The 14264-nt window shown below is 39.2% G+C and overlaps 1 protein-coding gene across 1 annotated transcript in view; it reads left to right on the top strand.

The window, feature by feature from the left end:
• The window catches only part of ARSB (arylsulfatase B), a 201200-nt gene that overhangs the window by 100414 nt on the left and 86522 nt on the right, over positions 1-14264 (top strand). The gene's annotated exons all lie outside the window — the stretch shown is intronic.

Raw genomic sequence — 14264 nt, 5'->3', positions numbered from 1 at the left:
TAGCAGCTGATTGACTGTCCCTTAGTGGCCAGGGGGAGAGGACTTCCTCAGGCCATCTCTTCATCCCACTCCAGGTATCCCAGCTCAAGAATAGTAGGTTTCAGGTCTCTAGTTATAGGAAATACACAATGGAGTATTTAGGAGCAAAAAGCCATGATGTATTTAACATACCCTCAATTGGTTCAGAAAAAAATTGTGTGTGTGTGTGTGTGTGTGTGTGTATGTATGTACATGTGTACAGAGAGAATTCAAATGGACTGCAAAATTAAATAAAAGAATATAGGTAAGGTGCATAGGTATTCTTTTGTTGTCTTATTTTTGCAACTTTTTGTAAATTTGAAATTATTTCCAAATAATTGTGTTTTAAAAATAGGAAGGTCTGACAGCACTGCACCCACATTTCCAGAAGGCCAACAACTGACTAGACTCAAATAGCTGCTGCCTTCTGTAGATGAAGTATCCACCCTTCAAATCTTCAATCTCTATTGTTCCCAAGTTCCAATACAGGTCCACTGCACTCATTTATGTTACCTGCTTAGTCTCTGTAGGCATTTAAGTTTATAGTCCATGCTGAACATAATCATAGTATTTAACACTCTGGAAATACCATACTTTAACCAATTTCCAGTTGCAAAACATATAGATTATTTCTTATCTTTTTATATTATCAATTTTTCTGTAATTAATAATTAATGTTAAAAAATAGTAGGGTTCAGCAGCCTAAGATTAGTTTTTACAAAGGAAGTTTGATAGCTATTCAAGTTTAAATATTAAAGCTTAAAGTCCTGTGAGTTCAGGAATGGATAGAAGAAGTGTTCAGCCAGGCCGCTCAACGTCTCACAACATGGAGTCCATTGGTTTCTCTCTAATGGGCCTCACCCAGAAGGGTGAGACTAGGGAAGGTCCTCATCTCTTACAAACCCAAGGGAAAATCTGATTTAATTAGCTTTATAACCTTCTTTCAATTATTTTGCAACTCAAAGTTCCATGTTTTCCTTCGAGAATTTATTAAATTTTAAAGATCACTTTTGAAGCAGCAACATTTGTAGTATTGGGTAGCCATTTCTTCACCATTTCTAAACATTATTTTGGTTCTTATGAGTCATATTATTTTCATATTATTTTAAAATCCTCACTAGCCTCAAATTGTTTCCTCTTATTCTTGCCTGAAAAGTTGATTTGTCAATTTGGAGACCATGATCAGTTTATGATTTGTCATTTCAAGAACACTCTACAGCATCCAAGTCACAGAAAAAGTAATGCCACTGAACAGCTAAGCTGAGAAGCAAAGCAATAAAACCTTTTCTCTCACCACAAATTTTGAAGCTTTGTGCTCATTATTTGCTCATTCATATGAGATGACTTTTTTCTTTTTCTTTGAAACATTTCTGCCTCTATCCATGATCTAAACTTGATACGTTAAATTTAAATTTAATTTCCCCAAGTGTGAGTACTGTATGTCATTGAAGATAATTTGCAAACTACAAAAAATAAAAATAATTGGCTGGGCACGGTGGCTCATGCCTGTAATCCCAGCACATTGGGAGACCGAGGTGGGTGGACCACCTGAGGTCAGGAGTTCAAGACCAGCCTGGCCAACATGGTGAAACTCCGTCTCTACTAAAAATATAAAAACTAGCCGGGTGTGGTGGTGGGCACCTGTAATCCCAGCTACTCAGGAGGCTGAGGCAGGAGAATTGCTTGAACCCAGGAGACGGAGGTTGCAGTGAGCCGACATGGTGCCATTGCACTCCAGCCTTGGTGACAGAGTAAGACTCTGTCTCAAAAAAATAAAATAAAATAAAAATAGTCACTCAAATCTTACCTAGAAACAACTACTATAAACATTTTGTCGTATTTCCTTAGAATTTTTCTTTTCAGCATTTTTTTACTACATCTTTTTTCCTTATTTAACAGACCATTGGTTTTTGATTGTGTCATCCAAGAAACTTACTGCAAACACTATTTCAGTCACTGCACATTTGATCGCATGGATATACCTTGATATACTTAACCATTCCCTTGACTTTCTTTTTTAGTTTTTTAAAACAATAGCTCTGAAATGAACTCTTTCTACATGAACTCTTTGTCTAGATTTTGGACTTTTTCCCTTAGATATAAATGATTTGAAATTAAATCGCTGAGCTAAAGAAAGTGACCAGTGTTGGGGCTTGAAAAACAATACCCCAAACTGGAGGCCTCAGAAGCAGCCTCTACAACAGAAGTTTTTCTCTGACCTCCTCCTGCTCTCTTGTCTCTCAGTCTCATTTTTTCCTGACGCAAGCCATAGAAACTAGAATCCTTCTTCCCCAAGGCAGATCATAGAAACCAGAACCCCTTCTCCCTAGAGCTAATCATAAAACCTAGAAATATTATTCTAATTTTCCCTCTGCCCTATTTGTGTAAAAAGTGGCCATAAAAAAGTTATCTGGCCTAACTTGTTTAACTGTAGGTCATAACACTCCCATTCCAGAGCGGGTCCTACCCCACACCCAGAAGGAAGGAATGCATACCCAGAAAGGCCGAGAAGAATCCAGATAGACAGACCTTGCCAGGTTTCCCCGCTCAGGCTATTAGCATTAGAGCATACCCTTTTATCCAATCATATTTCTACATGGCTGTCCATACTTTGTTAAACCTATACATAAAAATGAACAATTTCCTCTATATCTTTGGGTCTTCATTCTAAAGGCTCCCATGTATACACATTAAATATGTTTAAATACATTTGTATGCCTTTTCTCCTGTTAATTCACCTTTTGTGAGTTGATTTTTCAGTGAACTTTCAGAGGGCCAAGGGTGGCCCCTACATGATTTTAAAAGCATTTGATAAACATTACCAAACTGCTTTCTAAAAAGGCTGTTATCAATGTACTCTTGTACAGGTGTAGAAAGTGCTCATCTTCCTCATAGCTTTTCCTTATCAAGCTTTTTAAAAAATCTTTGCTAATATTATAGACAAAATTGTCTTTTATTAACTTGATTTTTTATTATTATGGAGATTAATGTTTAACTTTTTATATTCCATTTGTATTTTCTCTTTTGAAAGTATTCATTCCATGTGCTTTTACACTTATTTTACTGAAAAGTGGGTGTTTTTTGTGGATTTGTTTGCTCCTTTATGTCAGGTTTTTTGACTGTTGTATTTCTTGCAAATATTTTTCCTTTTTTTTTGTCTTTTTATTTTGTTGATGTCTTCTACATGGATGTCTTCCCCATGTTTATTTGTCAATGAAATGTTTTTCTCTTGCTTTTTTGTTCAGAAATCTTTTTCTCAGCTTCAAATGTGCTAAATATCTGTATTTTCTTCTAGGTGTTGTGGTTTGAGTTTCTTCCATGTATTTCTTTTTTCTTTTTTTTTCTTTTTAAGACAGAGTCTTGCTCTGTCACCCAGACTGGAGTGCAGTGATATGATCTTGGCTCACTGCAATCTCTGCCTCCTGGGTTCAAGCGGTTCTCATGTCTCAGCTTCCCGAGTAGTTGGAATTACAGGTATGCATCAACATGCCCAGCTAATTTTTGTATTTTTAGTAGAGCCTGGGTTTTGCCATGTTGGTCCGACTGGTCTTGAACTCCTGACCTCAAGTGATCCATCTGCCTTGGCCTCCCAAAGCGCTGGAATTAACAGGTGTGAGCCATTGTGCTCAGCCATAATTCTTAAATTGTTGCAAGATGTTGTGCGTGTTATGTGAGGTCAGTATCTAAATCACAGGAGTAATATTTTTTGCAGTTTTTGAAGATTATAGGCCTCTTTAAGACCGATGAAAACTATGAACTTACAGGAAAAAAGTACCTAAACATAGGCACAAAAATCTAGATATTACCTATTTTATGATATTAGAAATTGATTACAGATTCTTTTCTAAAACATTCTTTACAAGCCTATGCCCCTTTTGCTCATTTTAATGCAAAACTTAATGCCCACTTCATGGTAAAAAGGAAATAAAACAAAAATTTCCAAGCAGAGCAAATCTTGAACTTTAATTCAGGTTATCATCAACTTTCAATATAAAGGCTGTAGAGGTTTGGCTTGGAGTAGGAGAAAGCTTTGAGTGATTTTGAGATGGCAACATTTGTGGCATGCTTGATATCCAATCATTTTTTATTTTTCTTTTGTTTTGTTTTGGTGGCAAAAATGTTGTAAACCCTGGCTTGCATAAGGACATAATAGCACATGGAATCAAAGCTTTAGAGGACACTTCGCCAGGTGAGGGTAGGATTGAATCGAAAAATAGTTGAATTCATTTTGAGTCCCAAATTTACTGAGGTTATTATCTTTGGCAAAGTTCACATCATTGATGTTTGTCCATATAGCTAAATTTTGGATTATAAATGCACATTTCAACCTGAAGATTATGTTGATCAGAAGTAACCTTTAAGAGTTTGGCTCATGTTTGCTTCTGACTGCAGAGGAATTGGTAAAAGTCTAATCACTCTTAGCTCCAAATTGCAGATCTTTCTTCGGTGTTAGCACGTTCTCCTAGCGGCCAGTCTCTTATGGAACAGGGGCACGTTGTTCTTTAGTAGCATACGTAGTGGTGACTGCAGGGCTTTAACCAAAAGATATGGCCAAAATTATTGTCCAAGTAGGCTAAATCATGAGATAATGGGCTTGCTTTTTTTTTTTTTTAATTTAAAAGTAAAATTTCTGCCCAAAGTTTGATCATACATTTCAAGACTTGTTTTCTGGAAATTCAGCAAATTTCTATTTAGAAAGCAAAAAACTGCTCTCATTCTGTTCCCATTGCTTGAGAAAAATTCCTGAAATAATAATTCAGCCTCGACCCTAATGAAGTTGGTGCTTCTTCACAGCATTAGGCAAGTTTGGAATTGGTGGCAGAATATTTGGCATCCCTGCCTGCTGATACAGAAATCGCCCAGTCACATTGACGTCTGGTGTGTCTTTTCCAAAGCAGCAAAAACAAATGGACAGCCAAATGTCAGAGACACCCGATCTGTGCCCAGAGGTCTGAAACTTTTTTCCAGAAATGGAAATACCACTTTCGAGATGATGGTAGTTTTTGAAAATTTGAAGAGGCTCATGAAATAGGAATGCCAGTAACGGATGAAAAACAGTTGTCTGTGCTGAGAGCATCAGAAGTTTTATTAGCTGTATAGTTACAAATTTCTCTTAGGACTGCTTCAAAATATTAAAATGTTAGAAGAAATAGTAGTTCTGGAGTGGGTGACATTATTTACAATAGGAGCTCCTTTGACTGCTTCAGTTTTTCTTCTTTCCAAGCCACAGACCATGTTTGCCATTTCTAGAGGACATGACTTCTCTAAGCTCTTTCCAATTCGGTGTAGTTTTTCTACTTTTCAGCTCAGTAATCAGCCTATAGTTTGTTTGAAGACATTTCATAAGGTTGATTGACAAAAAGGAAAACCAAAGGATTAAAACTTTGCAAGTTTCTTTTTAATTATTTTATATTTAATTAAACAATGTAAAACAAGCAGACTAGGCGTGGTGGCTCACGCCTATAATCCCAGCACTATGGGAGGCCGAGGAGGGAGGATTGCTTGAGCCCAGGAATTCGAGACCAGCCTGGGCAACATAGCGAAACCCTGTCTCTACAAAAAATAAAAAATTAGCTGGGTGTGTTGGCACACACCTGTAGTCCCAGCTACTCAGGAGGCTGAGGCAGGAGGTTCGCTTGAGCCCAGGAGCTTGAGGCTGCAGTGAGTTGTGATCATGCCACTGCACTCCATCCTGGGCAACAGAGCAAGATCCTGTTTCAGGAAAAAAAAAAAAAAAGCAATCTCCTGATCATAATGGTAGGAATTTTTTTTTTTATCATCAATGGGAAACACTTTAAGATGTCATAACATGACAGTGGTGACAACTGAATATTAGAATATCTTAAAAACTTAATATGTCATTATAAAGACTTTTCCCCCACTATCAATATCATTTCAAGAAGAAAGTTAAAGGAAAAACAAATCTTTTCACCTCAATTTTACAGATGCCATGAAGCCAAATAAAGCATGATGGTCCATGAGCTAAATGTTAACCTCTGATCTAAAATGGATACTTGAGGAAAAAAAAACAAACACATAAAATGATACTTCATTCCACATACTAACAAGAGAACTCAGACTAATTATTGAATAATATTTCTCTTTTCACTGACTTATGGCACTATTTTAGGTTTTAAGTTCTTACGAGTGCTGTGATCTGTCTTGGGGCCCCCTGTTTTAGCCCACTGACTTATCTGTTCTCATGCTGGCATCTGACTATTAATCATTGTCTTTTTCGAGTATATTTAAATAGCTGGTAGAAATGGTTTTCGGCCTCTCCTTCATTATATTGTCTTTATAAAATTTTCTTGACAAGTCTCACTTTTTAATTTTTCTTGGTGAACTATAGAATTATTTTGTTAAATTAAAAGAAAAGCTTCTCAAAAATTATACTGAGTGAGATTAAGCCTGTAAATTAATCTGGCAACAATGTACATATTCATTCTTTTCACTTGGACACTTAAAGTTTTCCCCCAGCTTACTAATGCTCTTTTTATTTAAAAAAAAAATCTGTTTTCTCTTTATTTCATTTTGGACAGTTTCTACTGCTAAGCCTTTAAGGTTTTTGATTTTTTTCTCAATGTCTGATCTTTCATCAATTTCATGCAATGTATTTTTCATCTCACACATTGTAGCTTTCACTTCTTGAAGCTCCACTTGGGTCTTTTTAATATCCTCCCTGTAACTACTTAACTTCCTGAACATATAGAATACAGTTATAATAAATATTTTAATGTCCCCTGCTAATTCCAACATCTGTATCACTTCTCAGTTGGTTGTGATTCATTATTCTCCTCATTATACCGGTCATATTTCCATCCATTTTGGTCTTTGATTCAATGCCAAGCATTGTACATTTTACCCTGTTGAGTGCTGGATATTTTTGTATTCTTGTAAAGCTTCTTTTTTTTCCCCCCCAGACAAACAAAACTTTAATTTCAGTCTTTTCTCTGTATGTTTTAAGAAAAATTTCTTGATTTTAAAAAACACTTATAATCAAACAATGTGTAATTTTGTACTCTGCCCCATTCATTGAACGCTATAGTACAGCCATTTCTGTTATCACAATCATCATATCCTTTTGAATCAACTGTTCTATTGCAATTTATTTAACTAGTTTAAAACATTTATCTTTCTTTGAATTTCTTACCAGAATAAATGGCTCTTGGTGATTTTTTTCAATTAAAATTCTTATTTTATAGTATTTCATAGGATGGAGGTCCAGAAGCAGAATTACTGAATCAGTGAATATAAATATTTTTGAGGTTCTTTTTCTTTATTATTATTATACTTTAAGTTTTAGGGTACATGTGCACAATGTACAGGTTAGTTACATATGTATACATGTGCTATGCTGGTGTGCTGCACCCATTAACTCGTCATTTAGCATTAGGTATATCTCCTAATGCTATCCCTCCCTGCTCTCCCCACCCCACAGCAGTCCCCAGAGTGTGATGTTCCCCTTCCTGTGTCCATGTGTTCTCATTGTTCAATTCCCACCTATGAGTGAGAACATGCAGTGTTTGGTTTTTTGTCCTTGCAATAGTTTACTGAGAATGATGATTTCCAATTTCATCCATGTCCCTAGAAAGGACATGAACTCATCCTTTTTTATGGCTGCATAGTATTCCATGGTGTATATGTGCCACATTTTCCTAATCCAGTCTATCGTTGTTGGACATTTGGGTTGGTTCCAAGTCTTTGCTATTGTGAATAGTGCCGCAATAAACATACATGTGCATGTGTCTTTATAGCAGCATGATTTATAGTCCTTTGGGTATATACCCAGTAATGGGATGGCTGGGTCAAATGGTATTTCTAGTTCTAGATCCCTGAGGAATCACCACACTGACTTCCACAATAGTTGAACTAGTTTACAGTCCCACCAACAGTGTAAAAGTGTTCCTATTTCTCCACATCCTCCCCAGCACCTGTTGTTTCCTGACTTTTTAATGATTGCCATTCTAACTGGTGTGAGATGGTATCTCATTGTGGTTTTGATTTGCATTTCTCTGATGGCCAGTGATGGCGAGCATTTTTTCATGTGTTTTTTGGCTGCATAAATGTCTTCTTTTGAGAAGTGTCTGTTCATGTCCTTTGCCCACTTTTTGATGGGGTTGTTTGTTTTTTCTTGTAAATTTGTTTAAGTTCTTTGTAGATTCTGAATATTAGCCCTTTGTCAGATGAGTAGGTTGAGAAAATTTTCTCCCATTTTGTAGGTTGCCTGTTCACTCTGATGGTAGATTCTTTTGGTGTGCAGAAGCTCTTTAGTTTAATGAGATCCCATTTGTCAATTTTGGCTTTTGTTGCCATTGCTTTTGGTGTTTTAGACATGAAGTCCTTGCCCATGCCTATGTCCTGAATGGTAATGCTTAGGTTTTCTTCTAGAGTTTTTATGGTTTTAGGTCTAACGTTTAAGTCTTTAATCCATCTTGAATTAATTTTTGTATAAGGTGTAAGGAAGGGATCCAGTTTCAGCTTTCTACATATGGCTAGCCAGTTTTCCCAGCACCATTTATTAAATAGGGAATCCTTTCCCCATTTCTTGTTTTTGTCAGGTTTGTCAAAGATCAGATAGTTGTAGATATGTGGCATTATTTCTGACGGCTCTGTTCTGTTCCATTGATCTATATCTCTGTTTTGGTACCAGTACCATGCTGTTTTGGTTACTGTAGCCTTGTAGTATAGTTTGAAGTCAGGTAGCGTGATGCCTCCAGCTTTGTTCATTTGGCTTAGGATTGACTTGACGACGCGGGCTCTTTTTTGGTTCCATCTGAACTTTAAAGTAGTTTTTTCCAATTCTGTGAAGAAAGTCACTGGTAGCTTGATGGGGATAGCATTGAATCTATAAATGACCTTGGGCAGTATGGCCATTTTCATGATATTGATTCTTCCTACCCATGAGCATGGACTGTTCTTCCATTTGTTTGTATTCTCTTTTATTTCATTGAGCAGTGGTTTGTAGTTCTCCTTGAAGAAGTCCTTCACATCCCTTGTAAGTTGGATTCCTAGGTATTTTATTCTCTTTGAAGCAATTGTGAATGGGAGTTCACTCATGATTTTGCTCTCTGTCTGTTATTGGTGTATAAGAATGCTTGTGATTTTTGCACATTGATTTTGAATCCTGAGACTTTGCTGAAGTTGCTTATCAGCTTAAGGAGATTTTGGGCTTAGACGATGGGGTTTTCTAGATATACAATCATGTCATTTGCAAACAGGGACAATTTGACTTCCTCTTTTCCTAATTGAATACCGTTTATTTCCTTCTCCTGCCTGATTGCCCTGGCCAGAACTTCTAACACCATGTTGAATAGGCGTGGTGAGAGAGGGCATCCCTGTCTTGTGCCAGTTTTCAAAGGGAATGCTTCCAGTTTTTGCCCATTCAGTATGATACTGGCTGTGGGTTTGTCATAGATAGCTCTTATTATTTTGAGATATGTCCCATCAATACCTAATTTATTGAGAGTTTTTAGCATGAAGCGTTGTTGAATTTTGTCAAAGGCCTTTTCTGCATCTATTGAGATGATCATGTGGTTTTTGTCTTTGGTTCTGTTTATATGCTGGATTACATTTATTGATTTGCGTATATTGAACCAGCCTTGCATCCCAGGGATGAAGCCCACTTGATCATGATGGATAAGCTTTTTGATGTGCTGCTGGATTCAGTTTGCCAGTATTTTATTGAGGATTTTTGCATCAATGTTCATCAAGGATATTGGTCTAAAATTCTCTTTTTTGGTTGTGTCTCTGCCCGGCTTTGGTATCAGGATGATGCTGGCCTCATAAAATGAGTTAGGGAGGATTCCCTCTTTTTCTATTGATTGGAATAGTTTCAGAAGGAATGGTATCAGTTCCTCCTTGTACCTGTGGTAGAATTCGGCTGTGAATCCATCTGGTCCTGGACTCTTTTTGGTTGGTAAGCTATTGATTATTGCCACAATTTCAGAGCCTGTTATTGGTCTATTCAGAGATTCAACTTCTTCCTGGTTTAGTCTTGGGAGAGTGTATGTGTTGAGGAATTTATCCATTTCTTCTAGATTTTCTAGTTTATTTGCATAGAGGTGTTTGTAGTATTTCTGTGGGATCGGTGGTGATATCCCCTTTATCATTTTTTATTGCGTCTATTTGATTCTTCTCTCTTTTCTTCTTTATTAGTCTTGCTAGCGGTCTATCAATTTTGTTGATCCTTTCAAAAAAGCAGCTCCTGGATTCACTAATTTTTTGAAGGGTGTTTTGTGTCTCTATTTCCTTCAGTTCTGCTCTGATTTTAGTTATTTCTTGCCTTCTGCTAGCTTTTGAATGTGTTTGCTCTTGCTTTTCTAGTTCTTTTAATTGTGATGTTAGGGTGTCAATTTTGGATCTTTCCTGCTTTCTCTTGTGGGCATTTAGTGCTATACATTTCCCTCTACACACTGCTTTGAATGTGTCCCAGAGATTCTGGTATGTTGTGTCTTTGTTCTCATTGGTTTCAAAGAACATCTTTATTTCTGCCTTCATTCGATATGTACCCAGTAGTCGTTCAGGAGCAGGTTGTTCAGTTTCCATGTAGTTGAGCGGTTTTGAGTCAGTTTCTTAATCCTGAGTTCTAGTTTGATTGCACTGTGGTCTGAGAGACAGTTTGTTATAATTTCTGTTCTTTTACATTTGCTGAGGCATGCTTTACTTCCAACTATGTGGTCAATTTTGGAATACGTGTGGTGTGCTGCTGAAAAGAATGTATATTCTGTTGATTTGGGGTGGAGAGTTCTGTAGATGTCTATTAGGTCCGCTTGGTGCAGGGCTGAGTTCAATTCCTGGGTATCCTTGTTAACTTTCTGTCTCGTTGATCTATCTAATGTTGACAGTGGGGTGTTAAAGTCTCCCATTATTATTGTGTGGGAGTCTAAGTCTCTTTGTAGGTCACTCAGGACTTGCTTTATGAATCTGGGTGCTCCTGTATTGGGTGCATATATATTTAGGATAGTTAGCTCTTCTTGTTAAATTGATCCCTTTATCATTATGTAATGGCCTTCTTTGTCTCTTTTGATCTTTGTTGGTTTAAAGTCTGTTTTATCCGAGACTCAGATTGCAACCCCTGCCTTTTTTTGTTTTCCATTTGCTTGGTAGATCTTCCTCCATCCTTTTATTTTGAGCCTATGTGTGTCTCTGCACGTGAGATGGGTTTCCTGAATACAGCACACTGATGGGTCTTGACTCTTTATCCAATTTGCCAGTCTGTGTCTTTTTATTGGAGCATTTAGTCCATTTACATTTAAAGTTAATATGGTTATGTGTGAATTTGATCCTGTCATTATGATGTTGGCTGGTTATTTTGCTCATTAGTTGATGCAGTTTCTTCGTAGCCTTGATGGTCTTTACAATTTGGCATGATATTGCAGCGGCTGGTACTGGTTGTTCCTTTCCATGTTTAGTGCTTCCTTCAGGAGCTCTTTTAGGGCAGGCCTGGTGGTGACAAAATCTCTCAGCATTTGCTTGTCTGTAAAGTATTTTATTTCTCCTTCACTTATGAAGCTTAGTTTGGCTGGATATGAAATTCTGGGTTGAAAATTCTTTTCTTTAAGAATGTTGAATGTTGTCCCCCACTCTCTTCTGGCTTGTAGAGTTTCTGCCGAGAGATCCGCTGTTAGTCTGATGGGCTTCCCTTTGTGGGTAACCCGACCTTTCTCTCTGGCTGCCTTAACATTTTTTCCTTCATTTAAACTTTGGTGAATCTGACAATTATGTGTCTTGGAGTTGCTCTTCTCGAGGAGTATGTTTGTGGCATTCTCTGTATTTGCTGAATCTGAATGTTGGCCTGCCTTGCTAGATTGGGGAAGTTCTCCTGGATAATATCCTGCAGAGTGTTTTCCAACTTGGTTCCATTCTCCCCGTCACTTTCAGGTACACCAATCAGACGTAGATTTGGTCTTTTCATATAGTCCCATATTTCTTGGAGGCTTTGTTCGTTTCTTTTTATTCTTTTTTCTCTAAACTTCCCTTCTCGCTTCATTTCATTCATTTCATCTTCCATCACTGATACCCTTTCTTCCAGTCAATTGCATCGGCTACTGAGGCTTCTGCATTCTTCACGTAGTTCTCGAACCTTCTCTTTCAGCTCCATCAGCTCCTTTAAGCACTTCTCTGTATTGGTTATTCTAGTTATACATTCGTCTAAATTTTTTTCAAAGTTTTTAACTTCTTTGCCTTTGGTTTGAATTTCCTCCTGTAGCTCGGAGTAGTTTGATCGTCTGAAGCCTTCTTCTCTCAACTCATCAAAGTCATTCTCTGTCCAGCTTTGTTCCATTGCTGGTGAGGAACTGCATTCCTTTGGAGGAGGAGAGGCACTCTGCTTTTTAGCGTTTCCAGTTTTTCTGCTCTGTTTTTCCCCATCTTTGTGGTTTTATCTATTTTTGGTCTTTGATGATGGTGATGTACAGATGGGTTTTTGGTGTGGGTGTTCTTTCTGTTTGTTAGTTTTCCTTCTAACAGACAGGACCCTCAGCTGCAGGTCTGTTGGAGTTTGCTAGAGGTCCACTCCAGACCCTGTTTGCCTGGGTATCAGCAGCGGTGGCTGCAGAACAGCAGATTTTCGTGAACTGCGAATGCTGCTGTCTGATCGTTCCTCTGGAAGTTTTCTCTCAGAGGAGTACCCGGCCGTGTGAGGTGTCAGTCTGTCCCTACTGGGGGGTGCCTCCCAGTTAGGCTGCTCGGGGTTCAGGGGTCAGGGACCCACTTGAGGAGGCAGTCTGCCCGTTCTCAGATCTCCAGCTGCGTGCTGGGAGAACCTCTGCTCTCTTCAAAGCTGTCAGACAGGGACATTTAAGTCTGCAGAGGTTACTGCTGTCTTTTTGTTTGTCTGTGTCCTGTCCCCAGAGGTGGAGCCTACGGAGGCAGGCAGGCCTCCTTGAGCTGTGGTGGGCTCCACCCAGTTCGAGCTTCCCAGCTGCTTTGTTTACCTAAGCAAGCCTGGGCAATGGTGGGTGCCCCTCCCACAGCCTCGCTGCCGCCTTGCAGTTTGATCTCAGACTGCTGTGCTAGCAATCAGCGAGACTCCGTGGGCGTAGGACCCTCCGAGCCAGGTACGGGATATAATCTCCTGGTGTACCGTTTTTTATGCCCATCGGAAAAGCGCAATATTAAGGTGGGAGTGACCCGATTTTCCAGGTGCCGTTTGTCGCCCCTTTCTTTGACTAGGAAAGGGATCTCCCTGACCCCTTGTGCTTCCCGAGTGAGGCAATGCTTCGCCCTGCTTCGGCTTGTGCACGGTGCGATGCACCCACTGTCCTGCGCCCACTGCCTGGCACTCCCTAGTGAGATGAACCCAGTACCTTAGATGGCAATGCAGAAATCACCCATCTTCTGCGTGGCTCACGCTGGGAGCTGTAGACCCGAGCTGTTCCTATTCGGCCATCTTGGCTGCCCTTCCGTATTCTTGTAAAGCTTCTAGCTAGGCAGGGCATGGTGGCTTACACCTGTAATCCCAGCACTTTGGGACATCAAGGTGGGTGGATCACCTGAGGTCAAGAGCTCAAGACTAGCCTGGCCAACATGGTGAAACCCCGTCTCTACTGAAAATATAAAAATTAGCTGAGCATGGTGGTGGGCGCCTGTGATCCCAGCTACTCGGGAGGCTGAGCCAGGAGAATCACTTGAACCTGGGAGGCAGAGGTTGCAGTGATCCGAGATTGCACCACTGCACTCCAGCCTGGGCAACAGACCGAGACTCTGCCTCAAAATAAATAAATAAATAAAAATAAAGCTTCTGGCTTTGTTCTGAGATGCAGTTAAGTTATTTGGAAACAGTTTGATCGTTTTGAGCATGCTTTTCGGATTTATTAGGCAACTCCAAAGCAGTGCTCAGTCTACAGCTAATTATACTCCACTGCTGAGTCAAACCCTCTCTAGTCAAACCCTCTCACAGCAGCCTGTGAGTTTTTCAAGGCTGGCTGATGGGAGTGGGTACTGTTCCCAACCCTGTGTGAATGCTGAGCACTCTTCCCCTTAATCCTTTCAGGTAGTTCTTCACTGTGTTGTGAGTAGTTCACTCACAGGCATGTTTTTCTAAGGCAATGGTCCCCAAACTCTCTGGCACCAGGGACTGGTTTTGTGAGAGACAATTTCTCCACCGACCAGGGCTGCTGGGGGGATAGTTTCAGGATGAAACTGTTCCACCTCAGATCATCAGGCATTAGTTAGATTCTCATAAGAAGCATACACCCTAGATCCCTCGCATGTGCAGTTCACAGTAGGGTTCGCACTCCTATGAG

The sequence above is a fragment of the Pongo pygmaeus genome, chromosome 4, assembly GCF_028885625.2.
Source record: "Pongo pygmaeus isolate AG05252 chromosome 4, NHGRI_mPonPyg2-v2.0_pri, whole genome shotgun sequence".
Lineage (NCBI taxonomy): Eukaryota > Metazoa > Chordata > Mammalia > Primates > Hominidae > Pongo > Pongo pygmaeus.
This window is presented reverse-complemented; position numbering and strand designations above follow the sequence as displayed.